The 15,830-nt window shown below is 42.5% G+C and overlaps 1 protein-coding gene across 10 annotated transcripts in view; it reads left to right on the top strand.

Moving 5' to 3' along the window:
* The window catches only part of LOC105199486 (bone morphogenetic protein 1), an 899,375-nt gene that overhangs the window by 605,933 nt on the left and 277,612 nt on the right, over positions 1-15,830 (top strand). The window lies entirely within an intron of this gene.

Here is a 15,830-nt window from a genome sequence, read left to right as displayed (position 1 = left end):
ATTGCGAAATACTGCAAAATCAATGCTCTCTTATGCTAAGCGCAACCTTGCCAGAAACTGGATTTTCCAACAGGATAACGATCCAAAACACACCTCTGCACATGTAAAAGAGTTCTTTACGTCTAAGAAGATTAAAGTTCTAGAGTGGCCAAGTCAGAGTCCCGACCTAAACCCGATAGAACATCTATGGGAAGAGTTAGGTAGACGGATTAGAAAAAGAAAATTCTCCAGAAAACAAGATCTGATGGCCTGTCTTGCAGAAGAATGGAAGGAAATACCATTAACTGTGATCACCAAACTTATTGACTCTATGCCGGCAAGATGTGCGGCTGTGATCAAATCTAAGGGCTTTACCACTAAATATTAAAGGCTCTGATGTAATCAAATTAATTTTCGGTGGTTCTTTACAGGTTTTGTTTGGAAGTTGCAATAGATAATGGTTTTGTCAAAATACTTTCTTTCTACATTTGTTTAAAAAATATAAAAAATAACGCAGTTTTCGTTTTGAAATGTGATATTTGTTTTTTTTTCTTTTCTACTGAGAGGCATTGTTGCTTGTGGACAAATATTAAAACTTTGTTATAACTTTGTTTCAGAAATAAATATTCATTTTCTATAAATTGTGTTTGTCAAAATATTTTCCGCCGCTACTGTAAGCCTCCAACACGCATGTTCAGCATGTCCAGCAAAGGATTTCATATGCAACAAATGTCAATCAAAAGAACATTGGGCAGCAATGTATAGGAAGAAAATCCAGGAGATAACACAAAATAATAGTAAGACGGGAAAAGCCAAAATGATTACAGCCTCCCAAGACAGTGATAACAAGGAAGAGCTATTTTTCGGTTGCATACAAATCAAAGAAAAGATATACAACAAAAAAGTGAAACAAATTAACCACATTAAAATAAAAAAAGAATAAACCGAGATAGCCAGACCAGAACCTTCATAGACAGCGTTAGTAAAATTAAACAAACAAAAACTAAACATGAAAATAAATCCAGGGGCAGACGTAACGGTGATTAGCAAAGAGCTGTACAAAATATACCTATCCAATACCAAGTTAAGTCTCGCAGGGCGACTCACGCTGGGAGGAGACATCCCATTAGAAATCGTAAGTAAAACTCAAGCAGAACTTGAATGGAGAAACAAAAAAGTCATCGATTATATATATGTAATAAAAAGTCGCATCCAATCTTTGCTGGGACGAGCAGCAATAGCAGCATTAAATATATTCTCGTGGCCAAAAACATGAGACGAATTCATAGAAGCAGTCACGAACAAGGATGGAAAGTCAGAAAAAGAGTTTGCACAAATATTTAAAGGGTTAGGATGCATAAAAAAAGACAAATCATACCACATAAAAATACAAGATAACGCAAAACCTTTCGCCATCAGCGCACCACGACGAATTCCCTTACATTTGTTAGAAAAAGTCAAAAAGAAACTAAAACGAATGACAAAAATGGGAATTATCACACCAATAAAAGAGGCTACAGAATGGTGTGCCCCAATGGTAGTAATGCCTAAACCCAATAAAAAAAGTCAGAATCTGCGTAGACTATACACAGTTAAACAAAAGCGTGATAAGAGTGCGCCATATGATGCCCACAGTAGAGGAAAGTCTCGCAGCGTTAGCAGGAGCTGAGGTGTTTCCATCTTGGACGCCAACAAAGGCTATTACCAGATTCTTCTCAGCAAAAAATCTAAACTGCTAACAACTTTCATTACACCGTTTAGAAGATTTTGTTTTAACCGCCTGCCGATGGGTCCATCATCGTTGGGGGAGCATTTCCAACGGAACATCAGTCAAATTTTAGATAACATAAAAGGCACGGTAAATTTGAGAGACGACACTCTAGTCTATGGAACATCAGAAGAAGATCACGACAGAAAACTAAGAGAAGTATTAAAGAAACTTCACAAAGCCGGAGTAACACTAAACAAAAGCAAATGCAAAATAAGCGTCAAGTTTCTACGATATATAGTATTGGTAGGAAAAGAAATAAAGCCGGATAAAAACAAAGTGAGAGTCATTATAGACATGAAAAAGCCAAGAAATGTAACAGAAATTAAAAGATTCTTAGGCATGGTACATTACCAACTAAAATTCGTCGAGCGACTGGTTGATATGACAAAACCTTTACGGGATCTCTTAAAAGAAGAAACAGAGTTTGTATGGACAGTGTTACAAGAAGAAACATTCTTCAAAATCAAAAAAAGATTAGCAGAAGCACTAGCTCTCGTTTTTTTCGACCCAAACAAGAAAACAAGAATCTCAGCAGATTCATCCGCATACGGACTCGAAGCAGTATGCGAACAGAAGACTGACAAAAAAGAATGGCAATCCATCTACTATGCATCGCGGGCGTTAACACAGAGTAGCGCTACGCGCAAATAGAAAAAGAAACCTTAGCCCTGATATGGCCATGCAAAAAAGTCGCGATGTTCATCGAGGGAGCATCAGAATTAACGCTTCGCACGGACCACAAACCATGAGTGATACTATTGGGAAGTAAACCGATAAGCAAATTATTCCCAAAACTGCAAAGATTGAGAATGCGGCTACTAAGATTTAATTATAACATGGAACATGTTCCAGGTAAATCCTTACAAGGCAAACACATTATTAAGAGCACCGTTACCAATGAACGAGCGGGATCAAGATATTCTACACCAGGAAATAGAGTATTTTGTACACTTAACTATTACAGCAGACATCCCGATAGCCAACTGGAACAAGTGTGAGAAGCCCAAGAACAAGACTCGGTAGCCCAAACGATTCTCCGATACATCCAGGAAGGATGGCTTAAATATCTTAAAGATATACCAACAGAGCTACAAGCATATGAAGAGCATTGAGCATTATTAGCTGAAGACCCAAACGGCGTCATCGTTCGAGGAACGAGAATACACATTCCAAAAGAATTAAGAGAAGAAATGCTACAACGAGTCCATCAGGGACACCTAGGAGAGAAGAAGTTCCAAGAACGAGCAAAACAAAAGATAAAATGACCAAATATGTCAAACGCCATCAAAAACCGATGTAGCAGTGCAAAGAATGTCAACGTCATCGCCCACAACCAGTAGAAGCTCTTATAACTACCCCATCTCCAAAGTGACCATGGCAAAAAATAGCCGTCGGCTTGTGCGAGAGAGGAGGTAAACATTACTTAGTAATGGTAGATTATTTTTTTAAATATCTAGAAGTAATCCACTTAAGGACAACCACAGCAACATACGTAATAAAGAAGCTAAAGAAGATTTTCGGACGACATGTGCCGGAAATAGTGAGATGGGACAACGGACCACAATTCAAATATCAGAAATAGGAATTCGCTTGTAAAGTAGGTTTTAATAGAGTCATAAGCAGTCTTCATTATCCCAAAGGCAACGGACAGGCGGAAGCAACCGTGAAGATAGTCAAAAGAATATTAGAAAAAGATACGGAACCGACATTGGGACTCTTAGCATACCGCACATCACCGCTGGAAACAGGATTTAGTCCCGCGGAACTTCTCATGGGCTGAAAGCTCCAGACCACGATACCCAGCTTGCCAGAAATATTGCAACCATGGTGGCCATATGTAAAAAAATACAGGTGGGCAATACAGGATCGAAAGAAGAAGGACCAAAAATACCATAACCAAAGATATAGGGCAAAAGAGCTTCCTGAACTTACACAAGGAGAGCTCGTGTGGATCCACGACCGTAAGAAATACGGCAACGTATTACGGCGCAGGAAAGAGCCCAGATCATACGACATTTAAAGCGGAAGGAAAATACTTCGACGCAACCGGGCATTCTTGATATCCATCAGAAAAAAACCCAATAAAGAAAAAGAAGAAGAAGTAGAAGAGGAGGAAGAAGATTTCTTTCCTTCGCAAGACCCAAAACTCCTACAAGAAGGAGACCAACAAACAAACGAGGAGGACACGCCAACGCAAGTAGAAAACACTCCAAATATATCAAGGAGAAGTTCACGACAATGAAAACCACTAGAAAGGCTAACATATACGAGGAAGTAGAGAGAACACAAATCACATAACACAGTTAGTTATTTTATTTACAAGCATTTAATAATAAAGAAGGGGGGATGTTAGACAATACACACGTTAAGCGGGCAACTAGCAGTGCCCTCGCGAACTTAAAACCAGGAGTCTAGAGAATCACACACGCGCGCGCATGTATCGTTGGCGCGCGAGCAGCCTGTCTCTCTTCTAGAGAGAACTCTCTGTTAAGACACAATAAAGATTGCATCATTACACGTGACAATTCGAGTGCTTTATTATTCCTCGCACCCAGTGCAAAGCAATACAGAGCACAAGTAACCTTGTCGCGCACTTCCTGAGGACACTCCGGATAAACTAAACGTGAAAGTCGTTCTAAATCGGCTCCCAACAAATCTTCTCCAAATTTTTGCTTACGATTTGTAAACTGTGCTTAAAAAGTTTGAGACAAATAACTTTCTTTGAAACGTAATTTGTGCTTTGATTTAATTTTTTCAAAACTTAAATCTTCTAATTCCGTTATTTCGTCTAGAACTGAACGTGCTTTCCCCCGCAAACTCGAAGCTAACGTGACCGCTTTCGTAGAATCTTCCCAGTTATTCGGCTGCGCAATCAATTCAAATTGTGTAAAATATTCGCGTAGCGGAACACTCCCGTCGAAAATATCTGGTTTCAATTTTAAATTAATGCTTGCGTTTCTAGAATTCCGAGGAATCTCCGTGGTAGGAAGACGAAAAAATAAATGTAACGACTGGCCTGAAAATTGTTGTAGCCGTTCCTTTATACGCTGTAGTCTCTCGTCACGGTCCTGGAGCAATGTCTGCATTTCCTTCTCACGTTGCCGCTGCTTCTGTCTCTCAGTACGAAGCTGACGCAATTCCACGGCGACCGCCCGAAGAGAATTTGTTTCGGTAGAGAGTCGAGGTCTAGCAGGCATACAAACACGCATTCTCTTTTGAAGAGGACGTTCCTCCGCTCTTGCAGGAGTCGCTGCCGTTAAATCTTCTGAGATATCCATGATCTTTTGTGGTCCAAAACCGGATTATCCCCCAAAATGTTATACTCGCCCAAACAAGTACACAGTTCACTTGCGCAAAGTCACTCGTTCTCACGACGCGAAAGGAAAAAACACTTTTTTATAAAAAAAAGAACACTAACTTTATTAACTTTAATAACTCTAATAACTTTGTACAAATAAATCGTAGCGGACCTATTCGAAATATCTCCTAAAAGCCCCGCGTCCCAGAACAGGACAAAAGCCGGCCGCGCTTCTTTTATCAAATCGATCACTTTTCCTTTGGCCAGATTCTCAAGCTTGGCCAAAAAGTGGGCATAACAATATATTATAATATAAAACCAAACCAAACCAAACCAAAACAGCTATGAATAAAACCAAATATAATACTATCAAAAAAATTGAAATCAAAAATATTTCAAATAAATTTATTACCGATGTGATGGGAGTCTTATGACCATGTCACAATTTACCACCAGTCACTTACAATGTTAAACAGTCGAAAAATTTTAGTCGAAAAATCAACCGCTCTAAATGACTATGGTCAATTACAACGTGGTCAAACTGGACACTCCCGTACTAATGAGCAGCAAATTATGTGACAGATAAAAATCATAGATGGATAAAGTCTCTAGCAGCAGTGTACTTGGCGCGTTCGGTTTATTGATACCTTTCATTATTTTTTTGTAATGCTGTAGTAAATCACAAGATTTCAGAACAGGATATCAAGAAAGTACATTATTTGATGATTAATATTAAATGATTAATATCAAATGTAACAATAAATTTTGTAAAAATTTAAACTAAGTTATTCTGTACATTCAACAAACTTATCTTTATGTTAAATTTACCTAATAATTTTTCCAATTCAATATTTTTGAGCACATTTTATAGCATTATCATTTTTACAAAAATTTGAAATAATTTTGTTAAATATTAATATCATTATTACGACTATATTCCAATCAATGCCAATATTAAAAATTGATTTAATCATTATTTAACAAGTCTTGTAAGTAATGATTAAAGTGTAGATTATATTTTAAATTGATATGTATACATATCTGTGTGTGCACATGCGTAAAATGCAAATCAACATACACATATCTATACACACACAGTTCATTTTACTATTGTTTATTTCTTAAATAACAAGAAAAGACAGAACGACAATCATTTTATGTCTAAATTGAAAAGATATTTATTTCTAAATTTTATACCAAAAAAACGGGCGCGCCAAGTACGCTGCTACTAGAGACTTTTCCCATCTTTGATTTTATCTATCACATAAATTGCTGCTCATCGGTACGGGAGTGTCCAATATGACCACGTTGTAATTGACCATAACCATTTAAAGCAGTCGATGCCTAAAGTTTTACGACTGTTTGACACTGTAAGTGGCTGGTGGTCAATTTTAACGTGGTTATAAGACTCCCACTCCATTGGTAATAAATTTACTTAAAATATTTTTCATTATTTTTAATTATTTTGATAGTATTATATTGTCATAACGGGATGCCTACTTAAGGCGATGCTGGAGTCGTCTGTATACGCGAATCGACGAATCTTTTTATTAAAGACATGGATTGAAAGATCTTTTTACAGTGTGAAAATACAGACAATAACGAAGTACGTTGATTACAATTTGATATAAAAAGCGAAAAAGAAATTATTAAAATATAGTTATGTTAATCAACATTTGCTACGCAACTGTCTATTTTGCTGACTTGTGGGTAACTTTTAATCACCGAGGAACCGCATATAACTTGTATGCTCGATTGTAAGTTCTGCATTCGAATTGCGCAATACAGGCGATAAGCCGTCTTACCTCCTTACCCTTTTTTGCACCTTCCCCTAAGCCTAAAAGCTTTAGTATAAGAGAAATTTAGCTTTGGAAATTTTATGATTAATTGGCGTACAGAAGCAGTTTAAATTAATAGTAACGGAGCAGTAATTATGTAACATAATAGTTGAGAGATTTTGCATTAGATGGCGATAAAGCCGAAGAGCAAGGATGAGTGCGTTTAACAAAGAGTGTTAACCTATTCCCCTTACTCTTTGCCCCGCGTGCAACCGAGAGTCGCTCGACTTTCCTTCAAAGAAAAATCTGCAGTACCAATGTCGAATAAATTCCTCTTTCACTCTAGCATTGCCTTAAAGCGTCGACGTGTTCCTGCTCTGTGTTCCATAGTATAGTCTGTGACCGCACTCACGAACAAGGTACAACTTTGTTGTTTACCCGTGACGCTAATTACACTAAAGATTTTCATACAAAATCATTCGCCTCAAACACGCAAAATTTATTACTAAAGTTTAACATCAGGCACGAGTGAGCTTGACACTCTTACGCGAAATTGCACAAATCTCTAAATTAAAATACTCTTAATAGACACTAGCAACACCGGGCTCTCTTAAGCGTTAGCTCAATCACGAAATTGGCAGAAGAGGTGGTTCGGTGCAAGCTACAGAATAGAAGAAAGCGAAGAAGCTTAAAAAAAATACATTAATTAACAATGAAAATAACAAACGTATTTTCGAGTATCACGAACACCAGACAACATTCCTCGACAGTAATGCGTTTTCTATACGCTGCTGGAAAATATGTCACGCGGTTGCGAGTACAAGCTAAAGACAGAGATAGAATCAGACTCGAAACTCTAATAATCGGCGAACAATATACGCCGCTTGCACACGGCATTCTTTAGCACGTGCACATTTATTCTACGCAAAAGATTTGCAATGATCCGACAAGAAACACGCGATCGGAAATACGCGATCGCTAGACAAGGACAAGAGATGTGGTTAAACGCAACGCACAAAAATAAGAAAGATTATAAACGCAAAACTGAGCTATGGTGTTAGCGGACGTACTAACAAAAGAAATTTAATACGTGACAAGTTCGTAGGCGGCGTTGACGGAATAAAGCATACGGCATTCAAACACGTGCACGCTTCAATATTTGCGAAAAAGCCATTTGCACAAAATGTAAACTCGACTGACACTTACCGCGTAACCCATCCAATCTGTGAAATCGGTGGCTTTACAAAAAGAATAATTCGTCTCACCACAGCATACTATTTAACTAAAAAATCCTTCTCAAGATTTGCGATCGTCCTCTCGACTCGTTCCCACAACAAAGTGAACAGTAGCGCGAGAATCTTCTGCATGCAGGATCGCTCATTTCACGCACGAGGACTCGTGCTTTGTGATTGGATCCGCGTAATGACACGGTTCTTACGGTCCTCGCTAATCAGGTGATCACGCTTTGGCGCGCAATTTAAGATAAGTCGGTGTCTTCTGGCAGCCCGCGAATCTTCCGGTGGTTTTCTAAATGCTGGATGGTTTTTCTTACGGACTTTTTTTTGTCCATGTCCTCCGCGCTCGGGTTCAATGCCGGAATTTTATGTTGCAACTCCACTGGCAGGGTCTCCCGTGTGATATGTACAAAGTGTCGATATCCCCAGGTTCCCACTTTTCCTTGTTACATTCTGCGATATGTAGCGGCCTTAAGTTTACGTACGTACGCGACGATAAAAGTAATTAATGAATTGAGATCACCTATAATGCGCGTTCTTGCTATCCTCTGTGCGGTCCGATGATTTCCAGTGGCGGTACGTCTTCTTTCTTGTAATCTTTTGGACGGGTGAGACTTTCTCAATACAATATTCGCCAGGTTATCCACTAATCTCTAAGTCCGCGCAAAACGCTGTTAAATAAATGACGGACCAACACACACACACACACACACACACACACACACACACACACACAGAGACAGAGACACGCACACGCACACGCACACGCACACGCACACGCACACGCACACGCACACGCACACGCACACGCACACGCACACACACACACACACACACACACACCCACATACAGACAGACAAAGCGTTTATTGGCGTTCTAGGGCAGGCCCTCTAAGAACGCAAAAGAAGTAGATGCATTGCAGTACAGGATGAGAGAATAAAGTGTCGTATAATAAAGTAGCAGACAATAGTTAGCGCAGGATAAGAAAAAATGATGACAAAAGTGCTAGAAGAATAAAGGTAACGACAAGAATAGGTGTAAATATATAAATAAAATAAAAATAAAAAAATAAAAATTAAAACAATAATAATATCTCTCTGAGTACGCGAAGCGGTTGTAACATTAATATTAATAATATATAACATTAATATAAGGTAACAGATGATAAGTTATTAGCGTAAAATAAACTAAGTATGAAACTAACAGAAGCGCAAGAAAAATAAGGAAGAAAGCGAAATTAACAAAATAAAGGCAGTACGAAAATAAGATTATATAACTAGATAAGAGAAGAACGTGTAAACGTAGAAAGAGGGAGCAGCGGTACGGCGCACCCGAGTATGGAAGAGGCAAGCAGTCCACATCCACGCACCCCCGCAGGACCCAGGACTGTTAAGCCCGCCTCAGATGAACGAAGAGTTCCTGTTTGAATGAGGTGATGGTGGGTGATGATCTGATATTGTCAGGAAGGGAGTTCCAGAAGGAAGCAGCGGAGTAGAGAAAGGACCGTTGGAAGGTTGATGTCCGGCAGGAGGGTAGGTCGAGATCCAGCGGAGAAGCGCGAGACGCTCCGCGAGCCCTGCTGATAAAACGGAGGTCGGTGGCAAGGTAGGAAGGAGAGGCAGAGGAGAGGATGTTGAAGAGTAGGGTACAAGTGAGATAGGTCATCCGAGGTGAGCCAATCCAGCGTATCGTACAAGTGAGAGACATGGTCGTCCCTCCGCAAATTGAATATGAACCGTACGCAAGAGTTCATAAGGCGCCTAAGCCTCAACCTTATCTCCCCATTGAGATCCGTGAACACTGCGGCGCAGTAGTCGAAGTGAGGGAAGATGAGGGAAGTCACCAGACGAGTGCATAGAGAGAGAAAGAGAGGCTATTTCTAAAGAGTTTCAACCTCCAGAGTATCCCGTTCACCCTTCCCGAGATGAGTCAGACGTTTTCCGACCAGCTGAGGGTGGGGGTCATACGGACGCCAAGGTTGGTTACGCCGTCTGCGAGCTCGATGGGTCGGCCGCCAAGTCGAATAGCGATGCTGTTGTTGGCCCGAATGCTGTTGACAAAACGAGAGATCCCCAACAGCATCGCTTTTGTTTTGTCGAGGTTGAGGCGCAAAAAGTTCGCCTTCGACCACCTCTCAATGGCATCGACGTCCTCCTGCACCCGCGCTACGGCAGTCCTAAGATCGCACGGGGAGAAGTAAAGATATATTTGCAGGTCGTCGGCATATAGAATATGGCGGCAGTGGCGCAGGTGGTGCGTGAGGTCGTCAATGAAGACAGCAAACAGCAACGGCCCGAGGACAGACCCCTGGGGGACGCCGCAAATAGTAGGCCGCCAAGATGAGAAGGATCCATCTGGACCGCGCACGCGCTGACGAGGAGAGGAGAGGTAGGAGAGAAACCAGTCCAGGACAGGCTGGGAGATCGAATAGCGCGACAACTTGCAAAAGATCCTGTGCAACGCAATCAAACGCTTTCGAGAAGTCGAACAAGATTAGCAAGGTCACGTGTCGCACGTCAACAGCACGGCGAATGTCATCGGTCAATCGGACTAGCGCTGTCTGAGTACAGTTACCCGCCCTGAACCCGGTTTGCTGTGGATCGAGAAGAGGCTGGAGGTGAGGATATAGTTGGTCGTAGACGAGTCGCTCAAGGACTTTGGAGAGGTAGGGTAGTAGGGATATAGGACGGAATTCAGATGGGGAGGAGGGTGATTTGGATTTAGGGAGGGGAATAGTATGAGATGATTTCCAGGCGGTAGGAAAAGTAGAGGAAGAGAGGGACTGATTGAGGAGGTCAAGAAGAAAAGGAGAAATAATAGGAAGGCTGTCAATGAGAGTTCGACGGCTGAGACCGTCGGGACCAACCGAGTCAGAGCAGCAGCGTGTCAGCGCCCTATTAAGGGTAAAAGGAGTGATGTTGGAGAAGGAGAAGATGAGTGACTCCGGTGCAGGCGTTGGAGATGAGTGAGGTGATGAGGGGAGAGAGAGGGGAGGAGCAGATGACGAAGGGGAGAGAGAGGGGAGGAGTTGGGACGAGGTGAAGAAGAGGTTAAGGTCATCGAGGGAAAAATCAGGTGGAAGAGAGGGTAGCTTAGATTTGGACCTCGCGAGGCCAAGAGAGCGAAGCTCAGTCCAGAGGCGCGCGCCGCTCGTGACGCTATTAAGCCTACGAGAGAGGTAATTATTTTTGGCCGTGTCAATCAGAGACTTGACCTCGTTACGGAGGAGGCGAAATGCGTGGAGTTTCCCGGGTGTAGGGGAAGATTGAAAGGCTCTCCTCGCAGCATCCCGCTGCTGCATCTTGGCTCGAATCGGCCGATCGAGCCAGGGGGCGGGCGGTCTTTTTGCTCTAAAGGACCGAAGAGGAGCATGGAAGTCCAGGGTATGAAGGAGACTATTGCTGAGAAAGTTGAGCTTCTCGTCAACAGTAGGCGCACAATTAAATACCGACCAGTCTAGAAAGGAGAGAGACTGTAGAGAAGACTGTAGAAAAGACTCTGGATCGAACCGTGAGTAATCGCGAGTAGTAAGAAGTCGAGGAGGAAAACGATAAGCGAGGAAGTTAAGTGTGATTTCAATTAAATCATGCATTGAGAGGAAGGAAAGTGGATATTGGCGGAAGGAGACAAGGAGAGTCTGATCGCTGATGAGGCAGTGGTCGATACGGGTGTGGGAGTAGGGAGTGTGATGGGTGTTGGCAAAAGGAACCAGGAAAAGACGATTAGAGGTGCATAGGTCGAGCAAGGATTCAGTGTCGTGAGTCAAGCGGTTGAGGTCGATGTTGAAATCTCCTATGAGCACGGCTACAGAGAAGGTAGGAAGGAATCTCTCGAAGTCAGCGCGGAAGTTCACCAGGAACCCGAGTTTAGGGGGGCGATAAATGACGCCTAATAAGAGCGGGCGGCAACCAGGAGTCGAGATACGCACGAGAAGGTATTCCGGCTGGGCGCAATAAGTAGCGGAAGACGAGGCGAGGATAGAGACTCCCAGTCCAGCGCGCACGTAAAGGCTGATCCCCCCTCCGCCTCTTCCCACTCGGTCGAGTCTCACGAGGCGATACCCGCAGAGGTCAACGAGTGCGTCGGGAACGCAAGGCTTGAGCCATGTTTCAGACAAGGCGATGAAATAATCGAAGAATTCGCTAAAGTGGGGGAGGAGGGACTGACAGTTAATAGTCGTGGCATAGTCGTAGATTAGCGTAGCCGTCTGATGCGCGCATAGGGCGTCACTTGTTACGCGATGGGATGAGCCCAGGGTTCTTAGGAACAGCGCCAAGATCGGCGCGCGGCGCGCGTGCCGAGGTAGGTCCAGGCCTCCCCGTTTTCCCGGCCGGCGGGCCCGGAGCACGGGTGGAGCCCGAGGCGACCCCCGCTCCGAGCGTGGAGAGAGTCTCGCCACAGGCCGCCCCCGAGACGACGGACGAGGCCTGGGTGGAACGCGGGGCATCGACGATCAACGTGCGAAGATGGTCCCTCCCCCGAAGGCGGATAGGCGAGGTCCCCGGCTGACGCCTGACCAGGACAGATTCATTCCGCACCCAAGCGTGCTGCAGGCGTCCACCCCTCACCGCTTTCCTCGCATCCCCCAGCACCAAGCGTGTTGTGGCCGGAAGACGTTCATTCACCTCGATGACACCAGGATGCAAACCAGGAACATCGGTACCGTTCAAAGTACCCCTCCTGCGCTTCCCGGCAATCCATTTGTTACGGACTTCATTGGAAGTTAGTTTGACGACGACCGGGCGAGGACGGTCGCCGCTCGCGCGTATGCGGTAGCAGCTCGCAATGTCGTCCTGAGCGGACGCGATGCCTATAGAATGGCCAATGTTTGCGACGAGTTCGCGGAGATTCTCAGAGGGAGTCTCCCTCGCACCAAAAATTATTAGCTCTGAATCGAGGCGCGCGCACTCGAGGGTCTCCAGACGCTCCTCCAGACGGTCAAGGCCGGAAGACCCAACACCGGCGCCACCCTCGAGGGCACTAATCCGCTCGTCGAGCCTGACGTGTTGTTCCCTGAGCTCGTTGATAGAGGCAGACAATGATGCCGTCGTCGCAGTAAGTTGCCTTTCAAGGGCAGTGAGCTGCGGCTTAATAGAGGAGAGATCACGCAGCTGCTCCTTGATGTCAGAAAGGTCCCGTAACTGCGTCTCGATCCCTGATAGCTTGGCAAGAAGTGTGCTGCTGATGTCTCCCGACGCGCCGAATCCAAGGCGAGAGGCACCAGACGAAGAGCAGTCAGTGGCTGCGGCAGGACCAACAACCGGAGCGGACGATGCTCGTTTGGTATGTTGCAGTCTAAAGGGACAGGCAACCAGAGATCCGGCCGTCAAGTCCTCAAGAGCTCCAGGACCAGCGTGAGAGGCATAGCATTCGTCGTGATAAAAGTGCTTGGTAGAGCAGTCACATTGGAGCAAATGCGCGGCGGAGATAAACTTCTTGCATCCGGAACAGGCGAGAGGCATCCTGGGTTGAAAATCGAAGCCACAGCCAATCACCGCGATATAATAGGTGAAATCCTCTTTGGATGCGTTTAAGAACAGTCCCTCTTGGAGTGCGTTCAGGAACGCGGTCCCGAAACGTGAGTTTGAGGAGCGCCGAAGTAAACACCAGCGCGCCGCTGTGCACGTGCTCAGGCCGAGCCTGCGTCAAAGAGCGCAGGCGCGTTGCCTGACAGTGATGCAAGGTGCAGCGAAAATCGAGAAAAACTCGTGCAATTTTGCAGGAGGGCTACTCACAGATTCGCAGAACGCGTCAAGCAGAATACCCTTGACTCAGACCTGGAAAATAAGGGCCCCGGAGGGCAGAAACCAGCAGAAAATGGGTCGGAAACACAGAGCTCACACAGACACGTCCACGAGGTACTTACTCGGAGAGAGAGAGAGAGAGAGACAAAACACAAAAATTGTTAATTGCATACATCGACAAGTTTGTCTCCGAGCCAAGAGGACGTAAAACCGCAGCGTGCTTTTGTTGGTCAGATGTTACGACCCCTGATACGAGCGACCAGATAGGATGTCACGTGGCAAGTCATAATCCTCTAATAATAAGGCTCATCTATTGACACGACTAGTTAGATCTTTTTTATTCATGTAGTGCGTTGGAATGCTGCGCAATCAATAATAATTTTAAACCGTATTCCTAAGAAATATACTCGGAATTTTTTAAGCACTTTTGTTATCGTTAGCACCTCTAATTCGTAACTAGTGTGATTTTTTTCCTTTTTTTTTAAGTTTTTTTGCTCATATAATATACCTGATGTAATAAATTATCATAAGGCAAGCGTTGCATTAAAAACGGTCCCGACCCGTCTATGCTCTCATCCATATGTAGTTCCGTTTCATGCAGTGGATGATATATTTTCAATACCGGTCCCTGCGTTAAGATCGTTTTTAGTTGTACAAATGGATTTTTTGTTTTATCATTAAACTTATACTGTCGATTTTTCTGTAACATATCAATCAAGGGTTTGGCAATTATTGAATATGATAGAACACATTTCCTAAAGTAACCCGATTAACCTAGAAAGCTTTAAACCTCTTTTAATTCCAGTGGTTCCGGGTATTCAATCATAGCTTTAATTTTTCCGGTTGAAAAATAAATTTTATCTTTTCTCACAACATGACTTAGAAATTCTATAGATCTCTTAACAAATTGACACTTTTTAAAATTTATTTACAATCTATGTTCACTAGCCGTATTGAATACTATTTGCAAATGATCTAACGCCTTTTGTTCATTTGCTGCTGGCACGATTAAGTCGTCCAGATAGAGCAGTACTAACTTCCGTCTGATTAATTCCCAAAGTGCTGCATTTATATATCTTTGAAATACTTGCGGCAAATTGCATAATTGGAAGAAAACTTTTAGAAATTGGTATTCTCCGCAATGTGTAACAAAAGTATATTTCCGATTTTCTTTTTCTACTATAGTTAAAAAAAAACCGTTTTTAAGATCTAGAATACTGAAAACACGAGAATCTTCTAGCTGGTCTAATAAATCTTTTACCAAAGATAACGGCTATCTGTCTTTTTCTATAATTTTATTGAGTTTTCTGTAATTAATCACATGGTGATCCGTCCTTCTTTTTTACTGTTACCTCCAGACTTGCATATTTGGAAGTGCATTCCTCTATTATGCCATTTTTAAGCCACTCTGCCACTTGTTTCTCGATTATTTCGCGTTTAGGTGCGAGTAATCGACGTGGTTTATGAAAGACTGGTTTATCGTCCTTAAAAATAATATATCTAGACAGCACTTGACATTTTAAAAACATACTTCAAACGTACATATTGGACATATTAAAAACATCCGGTTTAGATCCATGGATATTTTAAAAACGTTTTAAAAACATCCAGTGTTATCATTATGAACTTCTTAAAAATATCCACTTTAGGATGCAATGGATTAAAACTGGATTAAATTAATACATTAAACATATTTTAGATTACAATCCAGACAAAATGATTCTTATACAATATATTTTTTAAACTTAAGTGTGAAAAACAGGCCAATGACGAGCAGTAATTTTAGTTGTTAAAAATTAAATTACATATATTTTCTCAATTAACATTTAAAATAAATAAATAACGCGGGACTAGTTTCTGCCTCACTAAGGCCTTCTTCAGCCGCAATATACAACATATTCTAATGTTGACAAGTTAATTACATATTAATTCAAATATTACATAAGTTAACTAAATATTCTAAATTTTGGACTCAAAGTTTATACATAAAATCGCATTTCACGTCCTGTGTTGTTTTCTTGTGT

The sequence above is a fragment of the Solenopsis invicta genome, chromosome 5 (genome assembly GCF_016802725.1).
Source record: "Solenopsis invicta isolate M01_SB chromosome 5, UNIL_Sinv_3.0, whole genome shotgun sequence".
Lineage (NCBI taxonomy): Eukaryota > Metazoa > Arthropoda > Insecta > Hymenoptera > Formicidae > Solenopsis > Solenopsis invicta.
The sequence above is the reverse complement of the archived record's forward strand: the minus strand, read 5'-3'. Positions and strand labels throughout refer to the sequence as shown.